The sequence below is a fragment of the Megascapheus bottae genome, chromosome 10 (assembly GCF_031878675.1).
Source record: "Megascapheus bottae isolate mThoBot1 chromosome 10, mThoBot2.hap1, whole genome shotgun sequence".
Taxonomy (NCBI): domain Eukaryota; kingdom Metazoa; phylum Chordata; class Mammalia; order Rodentia; family Geomyidae; genus Megascapheus; species Megascapheus bottae.
In genome coordinates this window covers 28,211,898-28,227,252 of record NC_143518.1, presented here as the reverse complement: position 1 = coordinate 28,227,252, position 15,355 = coordinate 28,211,898, and positions in this window count along the sequence as shown.

The window sequence follows — 15,355 nt, the reverse complement described above, 5'->3', positions numbered from 1 at the left end:
GATTGGTTTTCATTCATAGTTTCAGACAGTTCAATCCATGGTCACCTGACTTCACTGCTCTCTGGGTCAGGTGAGGCAAAACAAAAAGCATGTGATGGTACAAAGTAGAAAGAGAAAGAGACAAAAAGACTGGGAGAAGAGGAATGGAAAAAGGAATGGAAAAGGAGGAAAAAAGAGGAGGGAAGAAAGGAGGGATGAAAGGAGAAGGCTAAAAACAAAATATTGTTCTCAAGGATAAACTTCAATAACCCATTCCTTGAAATGAGGTCCCACCTCCTAAATTCTGTATTGCTTCTCAATACCCTATCAATTTATAAACTCCCAGGTGGATTACTATCCACTGATGACATCAGAGCTCTTATGAACCAATCACTTCGTCATGGCCCATTAGCTGGCAAACAAGTCTTTAGCACAGAGCGTTTTTGGAAAATTTTAGATCCAAACCATAACACTCATACTGAGATTTTATTTTCTTTACATGGGAGCCTGTTTCCCCAACAGAATCAGCATTATTCTGTTGTCTTTCCAGTAAAAGTATTTCATTACTAAGCAGTCCATTTGAAGTGTTCCATGATCCATCTGATTTCTCTGTCATTTAGCTCTTGAGACATGGTTCAGATATCCTGTTAGTCTAAGCTATTAAACTGGATCAGCCATATGATGATGTGATTATTACATGGTAACAGGCCATTACTCTGGCTAAGGAAATACAATTCACAACAATAAAATTATTTTGACTTTGTGTCCAGACATGATCTACATCTGTGACAATGAACTGAGTGTAATTTCTGGTTGCAGCTATTATTAGGAGTAACAAAAGAAAACCTAGACTGGGAGAGAGGCTGATCATTGCTAGAATATAAGAAATGAAGGCAGCCTTTCCTTCTGTTCAGGATATTAATAATTATACCAATCAGTGAATGTAGACAGTGGTAAGAGTTCAGGGATTTGATGTTTGCATGATCCTGAGCACCAAATTACAGGTTATCGGGAAAGAGCAAACAAGTCAGTAATCTGTGACTTTGGAAAAGCCATGGTGGAAATCTTGTCCAACAAGGAAGAAGGAAGAAAAAGAGACAATTGTTCACTCCTGCTCACTAGAGGAGCCCTTGCAGAGAAAGGCAAGGCTTTCATAATGGCTGCTTGGGTGAGAACGTCTGCTCAGGGAATTGGCTCAGATTGCTTGGAAGCTCTGGATCTCAGAAACAGCAGAAGGACTCATGGTGGAGCCATTTCCTGTAACTCTTTTTGATCACAAGGCTCAGGCTTGGAAAGATTCTCACCAGTGTGTGGTTTTCTGCTTGTGCGTCAGTACATTCTGGCTGAAATACTTCACTTCCTTCAGGCCAGCCTCTGGACCAATGGTTCGTTCACCATGGTTTACTCATTTCAGCTTTGAGGTAGACTCCAATAACATTGCTAACTGTAGTAAGAACCTTTAATGAGAGGGTTTGCAGCTGGGATGATAGTACCCCCCTCCTGTGAAGGGGATCCTAAGTGGGGGTGTGGAGAGGGAATGGAAGCTTAGAATATAAGACCCATTGAGTCGTTCCCACAAATTTTACTTCAATACAGTATGCAAGAGAATTGCCTGGGAATTTGTTAACATATCCTCATCTCTTTGGCTCTTAAACTAAGAATGCTGAGTTAGGTACTGAGAACCGATGTGTTTAAGAATCACCACGCCAATTCTGATGAATAGACACTTGTATAATATATCCAAATTTAGAAGTTAGGAAGCTCATGCAGTGAAAAACTAGCTAACTCTGTCCTGTGAAAGCAGATAACCTGAATCTCATATCTCTTCTCTCATCTCACACACATTGTGTCATACCACACTGTTTTCTGTGCTTTTGTAATTGCACTTGGGTCTCAGGCCTACTAACCAGGCTGTTTTCCTATAAGCTTTGATTCCATTCATTTCTCTGTAAGAGACCTTGTTTGCTAACATAAGCAGACTTTCAAAAACAACTCTCTTCAGCTCAGTAAGTATTAAAAAGATGTGTAAATTCAGAGCAGCTATCATAAAAGGAAATGATCTTGTGAGCTATGAGAAGGTCGTTAGCAATGACCAGTCACGCTGGTAGTTTGGATGGCTCACAAATGTACAGAATGATTTTTCAGATACTTCATTGAGTGATAATTTTAAAATTGTCAGGATTATAAGGTAGGCTGGTTGAAGCAAATGACTAAAACATTTTCCAATGGAAAAAAATTGACAACTTTTACTCTAGAAATTGAATGGCATTATAAACAATAAATTTTACAATGGATTATAAGCCATCCTAGGCTTATGTAGCACATGGGAATCATACAGGCTTTTGTCATTCCCATGTTTATAGATTAGAATTCAGAGTAAACCCAGAGTCTTATATTAACAGAGTAGTCAAATACCATGCTATTGAATACTTAATAGTATACAAACTGGATATACATTTTGACATCAGATATTCTAAATTAAAATCCCAAACCTGCCCATTACTAGCTGTGTGAAATTTAAGCCATTATTTAACTCCTTTGCTTTAATTCTCTCATCTATAAAATGAAAACATTTTAAAGCATAGAAGAAAAGAAAAAAGCTAAGATTCTTGGTTTATTGAAGATAACAAAAGGCAAAGAGTAGACTAATAGAAACAAAAGAGTAACAAACTGAAAATGGGTATTTGACCATCTGACTTTCCATCTGTGTAGGTTACCAAATCCCCTCTTCTTCCCTCAGAAAAACTCTACCAAACTTTAAAATTGCATAAAGATTCTTAAACATGGTTAGAAAACACACATTGGATATGCCCTCATGAAATTAAGGCATTTTTATGTTTACTCACTCTCCTGCCTACTGGTTAGGTATCGAATGAATGCTTTTGTTGGTGGGCTTTCACCAAGGTTAAAATCTGGATATCTCAACAAGGAAGGAGGCAGACAAATTTCCTAGTATAAAATGCTTCTGTGCCTTCTGGGAAAATATCTGTCTCATATACAATGGTGCCAGTTCTTTTGGTCATGACAGCCAAAAGATGAAGGTAAAGTTTTTCTGTATGAACAAAATAGATACCCTATTAGATTGCTCAAATGACTTCAACTTACAATTGATACCATTGAACCTGGTGAACAACTGTATAAAGAGATCTGATATCGATAACTAATTGCTCAATAACTACAAGATATTGTTGCTTATTATCTCAAATTAGATGACATAGCACAGCTGAGTACTTGCTTAGCTTGCATAAGACTGGAATTTGATATCCAGTACCATTAATAAAAAACCAAGGTCAGGAAAGTCATAAGTTTTTTTCCTGAACATTTTGACAATGTAATGGAAGCATGATAGATAGGGGTAAAGTACACAGCAATTTAATAAATCCTTCTCCTATTAGCACCGATGTCCAAAACCATTAAGTGGAAAGAAAGGGAGGAAAGAAGGAGGAAAGGAATGTAGGAGGGAAGAAAGCAAGGAAAGAAGGAAGGAAGGAAGGAAGAAAGGAAGGAAGGAAGGAAGGAAGGAAGGAAGGAAGGAAGGAAGGGAGGGAGGGAGGAAGGAAAGGAGGGAAGAAGTCAGTTCACATTCACTACTATGACAAAGCATTACAGATTGGATAAATTACAAGCAATTGAAGTTTACTTGGCTCATAGTTCTAGAATTGGGAAAGAACAAAGGGGAAGTTGTCATATCTGATAAGGGCCTACTTCCTATCTCATAACAAGTCAGAGACATTACATGGTAAGACAGCATTCACACACACATACACACACAGAGGGGCTGCTTTGTTTTAAGGCCACTGTCATATGATAATTTACATATGGCTGTGATAATGACATTAATCCATCCATGAAGGTAGAGTCCTTATGACAAATCACTGGCTAAAGCCCTCACCTAGACACACTGTTGGTGAGAGATTAAAATCCTAACCCGTTAACTTTTTGTCTTAGTCTTCTTTCTGTTGTTAGAACACCAATGATTGCATAATTCATTATAAAGATAACAAATGTATTTGACGTTATATTTCTAGAGTTTGGAAGTGAAAGAGCACAATGTTAGCATACACCCATCTTCTAGTGGGGACTTCATGCTGTGGAAAGACATCATGGAAAATTAGAATAGCAAGTGAGCAAGGATGGAAAAGACGGCTATACTTTGTAATAATGTGATCTCAGGAGAATTAACCATATTCTATGAGGAAGCCATTAATTTCTCTTAATGACCTCTTAAATGGCTCGCTTCTCAGCACTGCCACAGTGGCAATCAAATCGCAACATTCTCTTATAAAAACCAAAAACAGGGGCCGGGAGTTTGGCCTAGTAGTTAAAGTGCTTGCCTAGCATGCATGAAGACCCGGGTTCGATTCCTTGGTACCACATACCTAGAAAAAAGCCGGAAGTGGTGCTGAGGCTCAAGTGGTAGAGCTCTAGCCTTGAGAAAGTCCAAGGACAGTGCTCAGGCCCTGAGCTCAAGCCCAGGACTGGCAAAAAAAAAAAAACATTCAGATTATGGCAATATTCAATTAGAAGGAAGAAAGAGGAGGGAGGTTAACAAAGAGAGATATCTGTTTAAAAAGTGTAAGTGTAAAATCTGCAGTAATGCGGGGCAAAGGTGAGTCATGCCTGTAATCCTACCTACTCAGGAGGCTGAGATCTGAGGATCAAGGCTTGAAGCCAGTCCAGGCAGAAAAGTCCCTGTGAGAATCTTATCTCCTATTAACCTCTCAAAAACCAGAAGTGGAGCTGTGACTCAAAGCAGTAGAACACTTGCCTTGAGCAAAAGAGCTCAGGGACAGCACCCAGGCTAATCTGCAGTTGTTTCCTAACATGTATGTGTATAGAATATATTTAATTTATGCAATGCATTTTATATATATTTTAAACATCATTATCCATCTTATCTTTTACCACTGAGAAGTAGTATTTGGGAGGTCGCAGTGGATTTTTTTTTCCACTAAGACTAGAAAAGTCAACTTCAACTGTCTTTTTTTTGGCAGTCGTTAGGCTTGAACTCAAAGCACAGGCACTGTCTTTGGGTTTTCTCAAGGCTAGCACTCTACCATTTGAGCCATAGCACCATTTCTGGCTTTTTCTGTGTATGTGGTACTGGAGAATCGACCTCAGGGCTTCATGCATGCTAGGCAAGCATTCTACCACTAGGACACACTCCAGTTCCCTCAACCATCTGTCTGAGACAGCCTGTGTGGAGCTATTGTCCAACTTGCAGGCACCTGTAGGTTGAGAACTCCCTTGTGTGGCTCTATGGCCAGTAGTATTAAATGGATAAGAACGTAGGATCCAATTCTAACAGGGTCTACAAAAGTAGAGAGCAGAAAAGATGTGGTACCCATCTTGTTAACTTTTGATTCTGAAAGCTTAAAGCCTGGAGTTTCAGTGAGAAGTCTCCTGCTCAAATTCCAGGTTCAGGAGTTATGGATGTATCTTGCTCAGTGTCATAGTTCTGTACTTAACTTTTCTCTCTGCCTGGATTTTTTTTCTCCAGATGCTTAACATCATACATTCTTACATGCCACCTGCTCAGAAGCACCTTTTCAGACTATTTGATCTAAATAAATAAAACTTCAAGCACTCTACCACATTACTATTTTCTTTTACTTTTTCCTGTTCTGTGGCTTAACTCAGTATTTTGTGCTCTTGTTTGTTTATGGCTGACACTCTATCCACTTGAGATTTTTGCTAGATGATTGGAGTCTTGAAAAATAGTTTTTAATACCATTATATAGGTGAAGAATCATTTAACTACTTGGGATATTAAATGCCTAGAAAATTTTATTTTAATAATACTTGCCTTACCAGGATGGGAATATTACCAATTAGGTATTTGTATCAAGGCTATTCCTTGTGTGACTATAAATTACACCAACCAGCAAATTGTAGCTTGGCAGGTGAATAGCTAATTCTTTTGTACAAAATAAGAACTATAATGTACACATAAATAGCTGTATATTTGCATAAAACACCACTGTTTACAGAAGGAAAAACTGTTGTTAGCTTATAGATCAAATCAATCGCCAAAAGTGAATTAAATTGTTGGTAAGAGCAAAAGTAGTTCACTGCGCTCTTCTAGTGTCATGGTCACAGAGGAAGCTGGTTTGTGATTCACATGTGGTGGTACAAAGATGAGTTTGTTATGTCCTTCACTAGACTTGTGCCTTTAAACAAATCATTTATTGTGGCTGAGGCTCCATGCTTTTGCTTTTCTCCCTAAGAGAGATAAGAATATAAGAATATTTACTGCCCTGAACTTTTCTAAAGTTTGAATTTTATAATAAAAACCAGAGAACATTGCTCTCTCTAAAGATTCAACATATGGTAACTGCCATTGTCATCAGCAACATCATTAATATCATGAGATACTAAAATAGCTCAGTCTCATTATTTTAAAGTGATATGATTTGGTGAAGACAATGGAGCTGGGAAATATATTCATTGCTGGAGCCCCTGGGATGAATATCTAAAAGTTCTACTCTCCTGTGGCCATTGTGATGGCAATATTTACCTTCTATACATAGCCTCACACTCACAAACTACAGGCAACTTCTCCTATCCTTTCCATAGATCGTCTGGCTACTTATAACACATTTTTTCCCTTTTGCTGATGGAGCATGTAAAGAAAAAATAAAGAGTTGGCTGAGGATCATAAGACAAGCCATAATTACCATAAATCCCCAAAGTCTACTCCTGAGTTTAGTCAAACAAACTAGGGTTACCATGGGTTTAACAGTGAGTCAAATTTGCAGAGATATTTGGAGCCATTTTCAAACAATTTGTGTGTATGTTACAGTTCTTATTTTGTACAAAAGAATGAATTGAATTAGCAAATTGGAGAGTACATGAAGTAGGGTAAAGGAAGTATGAGGGTCTGCTTCAAAAACAAACTAGAACTGATTCATGAGCTCTAAGATTATTTTGTCAACAGAAAACCGAAAGAATAAGTTTAGTTCAAGGGAAGATAATTAAATGATTGGTATGGTAAAGTACTTTCATGAAGACCTTTTAATGCAATAAATTGAGAGGCCAGAGAGTAGAATAGAAAGAATGTAGAAGAAGTAAGAAAGCCAAGTGTAGTGGAACTTACTTGTAACCCCAAGCAGGAAGATTGCAAGTTCTAGGGCAACTTAGGCTATATGAGAGATCCTGTGTGAAGTATACTCCAGAAAAAAAGGAGAAAGAATGAGATGCAAGAGGCAGAAAGAGACCAGATAATTAATCAGACTACTTGACAGAGATCATATAGTTGCTCAAATATGAAAATTTAACCAATTCTATAGAATGTATAAAGACACAGCACTAGTTTTGTTTTCTTGGTGCTACTAGGGTTTGAATCCAAGGCCATATCCCCTATCTCTTGGGCCCAATACTAGAATTTTTATGAATTTGCCTTTTTTTAGTATCTTTAAGTATCTGTACAAAGGAGTTGGTTTACAAATACAATGCATTTTGATTGATGTTACCCCTTTCAACATCAATACTAGTATTTTTAAAAGTAAAAATACACATATACTTGGTATCCTTGCAATGTTTTAGTAAACACTGATTATTTTATGCCACCAAACTGGCTCCCAAGACAAAAAATGTAATATTAAATCTTATTTTCCTTTGCCCACAAATAAATGTTTATTATCCATGAGACACTTGATATTATAAAGTAATCAAGACCTACAAACATGACCCCTACCACGGAAAACCTGAGTTGGAGGATAAAACATAAAAGGCACATAGTTAATAGAGTTAAATCAAGACATAGTTTGATATTATCTACAAATATAGTTGTAGAAATTCATGTTGATGAGAGTTAAGTTACAGAAAGAAAAAATAAGAGGAAATTTAATTTGAAATCAAGCATGATTAATTCAATCATTAGAATATAAGAGTGGGTTTCCACTGAAAGAATGAGAACTAGACATGAAGAATCAAGAAAATTTTCAGTAAGAAAAAATTTTTACAAAACTCATCAAACACAGGTGGGTTGGAAAGGAAATAAAAAGTAAGAAAACCTACTATAAGATATCTGTAATAGCTCAAAGGTAGGAACAAAGGTCTATAATAGAATGTTTTATTGTGGGAATTAAAATGAGATAAACCTTGAGACATATTTTTGAGATATTTCTTGGAAAAAAATCTCTAAAAGAACAAATTTGATTGAATGGTGAAAATAAAGATAAGAATAAGAAAGAACCAAGAATGTCTGTGGTTTTAAACCTCAGTATGGAAATAGCTGAAACCACGTAGTAACATACAATGCAAAGTGCTTTGAAAGTGGCAATAGCTCCGAGATGTCACAAGGAATTAAAGATAGGTCACAGAAAATCAGACAGTGGTAATCAAAAAAAATTAGAGCTATAGTTAGCCAAATCCCAATTGTCTGTAAATATGCTATGTATCTTGTAGGTAAGGAACTATAGCCCATGTCAGAAGCAGACCTACTAACTTCATGTAACTTTAGAAAATGATAAGCTACATTTGCTCATGTGACCTAATTCCTTTTAGGGTGTGTGCAGAATAAATCAATAGATTATCTTTTGCTACAGTACACTAAGAATGAGAATTGATAGCTCATGTTCAAGACCTTACTAAATGTAGCTGGAAGAATAATGGTTCCCTAAAGAAACCCATTTTTGAACCCTTGTGAAAATGACAGCTTATACAGCATACTTTGTAGATGCGGTATAGTTAAGGGTCTTGCATTTAAAAGATGAGCCTGGACTATCCAGTTGGGCTCACTGTAATTACAGGGTTCTTTAAAGTACAAGAGGGAGGAAAGAAAATCTGCTCTGAAAGAGAATAAAAGATGCTATGTTTCTGAATTTGACAATGGAAAAAATGACCAGAGGCCAAGGAATGTAGGCAACCTTTAAAAACTGGAAAAGGCAAAGAAACAGATTCTCCCCCAGAGCCTCTAAAAGATATGCAGCCCTGTCAACACCTTGATATTAGCTCAGTGAGACCCTCTCTGGACTTCAGGTCTGCAGAATTGCAAAGTAATAAATTTGTGTTTTTTCAAAGCCACTCAGTGAGTGATAACTTGTTACAAAAGCAACAGGAAACTCACAGAATAATGCTTTGCATATTTCCTGAGCAAGTCATGCTCATTATAGAAAGCTTAGAAATTAGAAAAAAAAGCATTCTTTGTAATAATATGAAGATCAGATTTATTTTTCTGGTCATGACAAAAATAACTGGTTTCTGACTTGTCTTCAGGTTTTTACCAAGAAAACTTTTGATAAAAAAGAAGAAAGAACTTTAGACACTCTTGTGTAGACTGTATTGTCTACAAAATGGGAAGAAAATAAGGTAGGTTCAGTTTCCTAGCTTTCCCGTGAAAACCTTTTTGAGACCATGCTGAAAATATCACATTTCCAGAGAAAATATATATCTAGGATGTTGAGCTAAAATTCAGGTAGTCTATTTGCAGTTAAACAAAACCCAACAGTTTTAAATGAAGAAAACAAGACATATAAACTCATTAATATAATATTCATAATGCCTTGCAACAATCATAATATTAAGTGTTCAAAGAAAGTAGCAACAAGGACCCATATTCAACAGAACCATAAATTAATAGAGACATGCAGATGTGATATAGATGGTACAATTAGTAGACACAAATGTTAAGACACTAGAAATATGACTGTGAATTTAAAGTTAGAGACAAACACAAGAACCAGAGTAGAAATTGTAAAGAAGAAAATTAAATTTGTAATCATAAAATTCATCTATAGAATTTTACTACAAGATAATAATAATAGATTGTACTTTTCAGAAGAAAAGATAAAAGTTTTAAAGCATGGCAGAAGAAAAAGGAAAAATTATGAAAAGCTAGGAGCTGTGTTTGGGAACCAAAAAAGTGAAAGACAACAAGTCGTAGAAAAAAAGTAACATGTTACCAAAGGTGTTTAAATTGCTAGCTAAAAATTATATTTAGATGATTTGCTGCAGGTTTGTTCTTTTTGTTATTGGTGGTGGTGGTGTTATTGGTGGTTTGTCTTCTTTGTTTTAACTAAGGGTCTCAAGCTCACTTATCTTGCTTGCTAGACTGATGCTCTTTGAGTCATACCTTAGCACTCCTTTATTCTGGTTAGTTGTGGAGATGGATTCTAATGGACTTTTCTGCTCAGGATAGCTTCAGATTGTAATCCTCCAGGTCTTAATCTAAAAAATAGAATTACAGTCATGAGCCACTGGTGCCAGCTGCTGTATGTTTTTGATGAACACTCAACACTTATCTCCTATTCTCTTAAAAAAAAATCTTCAGTTAAATCAACAGTTTGTGAAATTCGGATTGTGCTGAGTTCAATAACAAGTTTGACACGCAACTTTCAGAGTCTTCCAACAAAGCTCTGGTAGATAAATTTTGAACTTTCTGAATCTATGGTTCTTAACTATAGATCATGTTGTGAAGAATGATTCACTATTTGTGACTGCAGGGATGTTAGATTTTACGCCCACAATTTAGGAAAATGCACAATATTCTTTTCAGAGAAATGCCAAGGAAGATAAGAATGTAGTCAATTTTATCATGGGAAACTTCAGAATTAAACAGATATTAAAATGGATGAAGATTTGGGGTCTTAAAATTCATAAACCCATTCATAAACCACAGTGAAAGGTACTTTGAAATACCATTCAACATGACTATATTTCTCATTTTATAACTGTATATTAAAATTATGTTAGTAGCTCCTTTATCCTGACTAGATAGGGCTGAGAATTCCATACCATGAAAACTGTTCAGCAGAACAGTAATGTTTTACATATTTTCCAAATGTGGTGGTGGTAAAAAAAAAAAGTCCTGATGATTGCTTATTAGTTCCATTCTAATAAAATCAAAAGTTGACATTTTTTTTATTTTAAGGTGCCTTTAACGGTCATAGGCACTGTTAATAAGAATGAAGGTAGGTTGCACTACAACTTTAAAAAACATCAATTGAGCTTCCTTGGTTCCCAGGTACCTGACCCAGATTATTCTGTTTCTCACTGAGAGATGGAGGAAGCAGAAGTCAGATCAGATGGTCTTGGCATTTAAGTATTCTATGCAGAAGGCTCTAAGGTTTCATGTCTACTTAATACAATTAATTGAACACAAGTAACTCCTAATTCAATTAGTTGATACAAGCACGGTGGTCACTTGCATTCTCATCTCAACCTCCACCACTCTCAGAGAATTTCCACTATGGCAACCCTTAATTTTGGAGAGAGGGGCCTTGAACTCAGTGGGCTTGAGCAGCTGATGAGTCACTCTTGCTTCATAAAAATCTTCGACGACAAGCTCTAAGAGCTGAAGTAGACACAGCTTCCAATGAGCAGGACGGCAGCTTCCCTTCTAATAAGTTAATCCAATGGTTTTTGTCATGAGCAAAACAAAAAATCATGTTTTTAATCATGCTAAAAGGTCTCTGCATCTTGTTAACATCTGGAGTTCAATCACTTCTGTGCTAAAAACCGGGGAATGCTTCAGCAGGGCATAAATCTTGCCCCTCATTGTACATATGATCCAGATGCCGAGGGAGAATTAACGTTGGTTTGTAACGCATCTGGTGTCGGCAGCTTTGAGCAAAGCCCTAATGGAAAGAGTGCGGAACTAACCTGGCATTGCACCTTCTCCCAGGCCAGAGGTTCTAGACTGAAGGCAAAGACCTGCAGGTGTCCCTGGGGGCTGAGCAATAAACTGATCTAATCAACTCTGGCATTGTGTTAAGTGCTGGGTGTTTTGGATTTTCCACAGAAATTTCACAGCCCCGTCGTTTTACATTCCACTTCCATCCGTCTGCTTCTGACAACTCTTCAGATGTACCACCATCTTGAACCTTCAAATGAAAGGACTCAGCAGATTTCATTGTCAGGGTTTGGGCTGTCCAGCAAGATGGGGAAGAGCAATTTACCATTGGAGCACTGGAGAGCATAAGTAATGAGACTAATCTTACCTGTGACTATAAGAAATAGCTTGGCATCCACCACTGAAACACAATAGGGTGAAGTCATTCAGAGTCCCTGAAATTGAACTAGGGCATCTGAGCTAAAGTCCCATATCTGTATGCATACAGAAATCACTGTTTCTCACCAGAGACATGGAAGAACTAAGTCCTTTCTGTAACAAAGGACCAAGCTCAAATTCCTTCCTCTCTCCCTCCCTCCCTCCCTTCCTTCCTTCCGTTCTCCTTCCCTGCCTCTTTTTCCTTTCTTCCTTCCCTTTTTCCTTCCTTCCTTTCTTCCTTCCTTCCGTTCTCCCTCCCTGCCTCTTTTTCCTTTCTTCCTCCCCCTTTTCCTTCCTTCCTTTCTTTTTTTCAGTACTAGATGAGAACTCAAGCTCATGTATTCCATGTGCAAGTGTGTTCCACTGCAGTCACACTTCGGGTTTCCAAATTTCTTAGAATACTTTTCTAATTTATTTTGGAATATAAACTTCTTTTCCAAACTCTTTCATCTTTAGCATACACTTGGATTTTAAGCTATGAAAAATACCTTGCTTATTGAAAACCTGCTGCATAATTTTGTGTTTTGGAGCCTCTGTCTAAACTATTCCTGTTTGGTAATAATATTTTGTCTCCAGCTATTTATCTATTCATTACTGTACATGCCTTTATCATGTCTTTTTTCTTATTATCTATTTTATGTACATGTTTTATGTACTTTTCCATAGCTAGACTGAGTACAGGTGTCTACATGAAAATCCTTAAGAGAAAGATAGTAGGTAAAGACAATTGAAGGTATTTAAAGTCTTAGGGATTTATTTCACATTGCTACAGAGGCTACTTGTAGCCACTGTTCAATGAGAAAAGTATTTAAATTTCTCACTGGATGATCTGTGTTAACTAAACACAGTTCTAAAAAATAATCAGATAAATGCATTTTTTATGATGGCATTTTGTTCTGTTTAATGTTAGGCTCTGACAATAAGGATATAAGAAGTACACAAGAATTAAAACTATCAGAAGAAATCCAAGATGGTCAGAATGTATGTCTGCATTCATATATCCATGCACATGCTTTGATTCAGAGAAAAGTGGATGAAATCTTCCATTCAAACTGTTCTTCATTTTAAGTTGACACAGTATTTATGGTTGAATTTCTATGAGTAAAATATTCATATGATGTGGCTTTACCAATCATGTTTTGAAACTGTCATATGTAATTATAACTAAAATCCCTGAAGCTACTTGCCAATTTTGATTTTAAATCTGCCACCTCACAAGTAAATCACATAGACATTAAAAAAAAACATGAACATGAATAAATGCTTATAATCTCATCTGAAGAAAACCATGAATTCAGTTGATACTAGTGGTTCAGACCCATGAACCATTTATGAGGTTGAGATTTAGAAGATATAGTTCAAAGCTATCCTGGGCGTAAAAGTTGGTTAGACTTCATCTCCAAAAATAACCAGCAAAAAAATCAGTTCTGGAGATGTGGTATAAGTAGTAAAGCACCAATCTAATGCACGCAAGGCCCTAAGTTCAAACTCCTGGACACTACTGCTCAAAAATGTGAATTTACAGAGTAAGTTTAACAAGGGATTTCAAGTCTTAGGCAGACAACTTTTCTAAGACTATTATCCTAATAACTTTACTTTGCTTTCCCCCCCATTCATTCACTTGCCTGCCTCAGATTTACTAGCCATGATCAAATCTAGGAAAGAAAAAAAAAAGAATGAAGTCATCAATCTAACACAGTCATACTACAGGTCTGGTAAGGTTTCTAGTAGAAAGGTTTTCTAAGTATATGGAGGCTTGTCATGTAAAATAGTTTAAGATTAAGCAAGATATACTCTATTTAGATTTATAAGCAAATAATAATGGAAACTAAAAGTAAGAAAAATATACAAACAAAAGATTTCCCAACCTGCTGATCTCGGTGAGAAACATCAAAGCTGTTCAGTGGTAATATATGTGTTTTAGAATGTGTGAGGCTTAGCTTGAACCCTCAGCACCAATAAAGAAGTAAATAAATAAGTGTTTCAAACCAAACACATCTGTGCTACATGTATGTGTGTGCATATACTACCTATACATGCTAAGGTACATATTTTAACAGAAGGAAAATTATAAGCAAAAGAAGAACAAGAAGAAAAGCATTACTTTGGAAATGGTAAGTATGTACATAAACATGAAACCACGTTTCAAACATCAATAGCACTGTCTTCTGGGGCTTATGAAATGTAGGCAGTAATTAAACATGTGGCACAGTGCAGTATCAGGTAATGCAGATGTACCATGCTAAACTTCTACTGCTGGAAAGAAGTAGAAATGTTGCTATTGAGCATGGCTCATTGCCCAACGTGCATAGGAGCCAGGGCAGCAGGTTTTGCCAAAAAGGAGTCTTTCCTGTGAGGCCAGGAGCTATAAACTAAAATCTACTCCTTGATAGGCTGTTCAGAAGAAGTTCACAGAAAGAGAGAGGAAGAAGTTGCTTGTTGATTGGATGCCCTGCCTCTTTGCAGATCATATGTTTCCTTTTGGCAGGAGCATTATTTCATACAGGAGGTGTTGAGCCTGTGACATAATTGGCTGGAAGAGCTGACTTTTACTCATATCCATACATGAAAAGTTAGTTGCACACTATAAAAATCATCACTGAAAGGCCTAGAGGCTTTTTCCTGGAAGACAACTTTAGAACTTTGCCATTTTTATCTGGGTGTGTCTAGGCTCAGTCAATTCTGGCATTGATTTACAAGCATAATGACTTTGCATGGGCCATATAATTTTTAAGAGACTGCTAAAACAATGACTAAAAAGCATAGCAAAGGTCTAACCTAGTAAATAAGATAGTGTATGAGTTATTTATTACAAAGGAAGGCAGAAAAGAAGGACAAAGTAAAACAGAAAAGAAAAGTAGAAGACAAATATGAAGATGGTTTAAGCACATCTTTGTTCGTAATTGCGTTCTATGTAAATGAATGAAACACAATAGTTACCAAGATTTTAAGATTGCATTTTAAAAATAATATAATTATGGCAGAAGGAAGGAATGTTACTGTCCCAAAAAAGAAATGTACTCAATTATTAAACTTATGAAATGGTTGAAGAGGGAATGATGGGTCTAACTGGTGCCATTTTGACCACATGGTGTATAGGGAATTGGACTTAGCTAGTGACATCTTGTTTTCATGGTGGTGGAAAAGGAAGTCCCACCTGAATTCCTAGAGGCAGGGGTGTGGACGTGGACAATAGGTTATTGGACCTACCAGTCACCTCAAGCTTCTTATGACTTTGTCCCCTGATGTGACCCTATTTAGGCCCAGACTAGCTCAGATGCCATTATGCCATGCTCCATGCCTGTCTCTCCAGGCTCTCCTCTGGCAATCATGTCATCCCCATTCAATTTTCCATTGGGGTTAATCTGGTTTGTTGTTATTGTT